At 51.5% G+C, this 2,384-nt stretch overlaps 1 non-coding gene across 1 annotated transcript; it reads left to right on the forward strand.

Moving 5' to 3' along the window:
* Positions 1-1,415: 1,415 nt before the first annotated feature.
* TRNAS-GCU lies at positions 1,416-1,497 on the forward strand. The gene has a single exon. It is a non-coding gene; the product is annotated as a tRNA-Ser (tRNA).
* Positions 1,498-2,384: the final 887 nt, after the last annotated feature.

The following is a 2,384-nucleotide window of genomic DNA, read 5'->3' on the forward strand; positions in this document are numbered from 1 at the left end:
GGGGAGGTTGAGAGAGCTAAATCTCTTCAGCCTTCACAAGAGACGGCTGAGGGGAGATCTTGTGGCCGCCTATACATTTATTAGGGGAGGTGAATGGGGAATAGGGGAAGCGCTGTTTCCTAAGGCGCCCCAGGGAGTGACTAGGAATAACGGGTGTAAACTAGTTGAGAGTGGATTTAGGGTAGATATTAGGAAGAAATGTTTCTCAGTAAGGGCGGCCAGGATCTGGAATGGGCTCCCAAGAGAGGTGGTGCTGTCACCTAGCTTGGGGGTCTTCAAGAGGAGGCTAGATAGTCACCTGGCTGGGGTCATCTGACTTCGGCCCTCTTTCCTGCCGGGGCAGGGGGTCGGACACGATGATCCATTGTGGCCCCTTCCGACTCTACAAACCATGAATCTATGAATCATCATCTCTCCAACGGGCCATGGTTTGCTGTCCGGTGAGCCCACACAACCCCAGACAGCCTCAGGCTTCCTGGGTATAAGCAAGAGTGGATTTTGGCCAAATGAACATCTCTCTTCACCTGCCGGGCCAGTAGAAACACATATAACATGTTCCTCCCCCAGCGAGTTCCCTTCTCCTTCTTCGCGTGGAGAGGACATGAGTCCAGGAAGATGCGGAGGGACCCAGAGGCCAGCTCTACGCTGGGCTCCAAGCCTGCGCCCCAAACCCTGCGGGATCCCTCTGCGCGGGTACTTAGGTCTCAAGCGGACTGTGACCTTCAGGGTTCAGTAATGTTGCCGAATCTGGACTACATTTCCTCGTGTTTTACCCGTGCGTGAGGTTTCTAACAAGCTCCGCGAGAGTTCACGTGCGACGTAGTGAAATACCTTTGACCACGCTCGGTAGTTTCCCCGCGCGGTTATGGGCTTTGCCGTTGTAAACGACAGCTTCAGCCGAGAAGGTCAGCTTGGGCTGAATTGGAGAGCACCTGTCCAGCGCGCCCTGAGGAAGAAAGAGAAAAGAGACAAACAATTGCACCGTGAATCGCTGCAGGGGGATCCATTGGTGCTGAATCCAAAGCCTAGTCTCAAAGGAGCAATAAGGGAATAAGAGGGGCCACACACACGAATAACATTAAAGCACTGACTGCACCTGTTCTTTCCACCCCCGCCCCCAAAGTTTTGATGACCAGTGGTTTGGTGAGGGCCAACCCTTCTCGTGATCCAGCACCTGACTCAGCCACTTCAATACTGCAGGAATGGCCCAAGACCTTCCAGCAGCACTGCTACCTGCAGGGCGAGATTTGCAAAAGGTCTGACAGGATGGACTTAGTTGCTTTGTGTGTGTTGTGTGCGATGCGGATATTATAACGGGTCCGGGTGGGCAGCGGGCCTTTGTACGGGTGCGCGGGTGCGGTTTTTTTGGTATCAAGAAAGATTTTTCTTTTTGTGGTGGAAACAGTAACAGGCATGACAAGGTGGCCGAGTGGTTAAGGTGATGGACTGCTAATCCATTGTGTTCTGCACGCATGGGTTTGACTCCCTTCCTTGTTGTGAGGCACTTTTGTGGGGTGAGGTGGACACGCTGGAGGGGAGGGACAGGATCCAGCTAGCTCTGGGCAGGTTGCAGAGGTGGGCGCATGAGACTAGGCTGGGATTCAAGGGTGGATGAACACCGCGTGTCGGTAGAGGGCAGCCCTGTGACACCTCGGGGCACGGCAGCAGTGCAGGTAAAATCGAGTCATGGCTCCTGCGGGAAGCTAAGGGAAAAGCAGGTTTGTTCATATATTTCAGTAATTTTTCTTCCCACAAAGCACGTGCCATTTCTGTCCCTCCTCTGCTTTATTGTCAGTTTATACCGGATATGTATTTCCTTTCCACGTGCAGCTTGTTTGCATGTGAAGACCCTCCTAGCTTCATCACGAGCCCTTCAAGATGTCATTATGTACTATACAACGCCACGTGGGTTATTAAGGCATTTATAAGCTTGAGCGCTGTGTTGTTTTTTTTAATGAATCCTAAGAGCAGTAATATTCCCACAAGACTTCAAATACACTTCCACATATTTTTGATTCGTGTTACCTAAGGGAGGGTTGTGTGCGCAAGTGGCTTTTTGTTTTCAGTGGTATTAGAAATCAGGTGAAGGAGTAAAATGTAATTGGGTGTTTTGCGATGAAATTTTAAACCTGTATTTCGGGAGTAATTGGAGACAAAGTGGCTCTTGCAGCCTCCTGGGGCTCTTACTGCACACGTCTCGTCAGGTCCATGTCCGGAGCGTGTGCTGCATCCCTGCACCATGCAGGGGTCTGGACTTGTGGCGCTAAAAGCAGGATCACTTTATACCGCCCCTCCCTCCCTGCTCCCTCGAAAACACCCAATACTGGTCACTGCTGGAGACTGGTGACTTGACGAGATGGATTACTGGTTTGATTCAGCCTAGA

This window comes from Alligator sinensis, unplaced genomic scaffold (assembly GCF_000455745.1).
Source record: "Alligator sinensis unplaced genomic scaffold, ASM45574v1 scaffold1776_1, whole genome shotgun sequence".
Classification (NCBI taxonomy): Eukaryota; Metazoa; Chordata; order Crocodylia; family Alligatoridae; genus Alligator; species Alligator sinensis.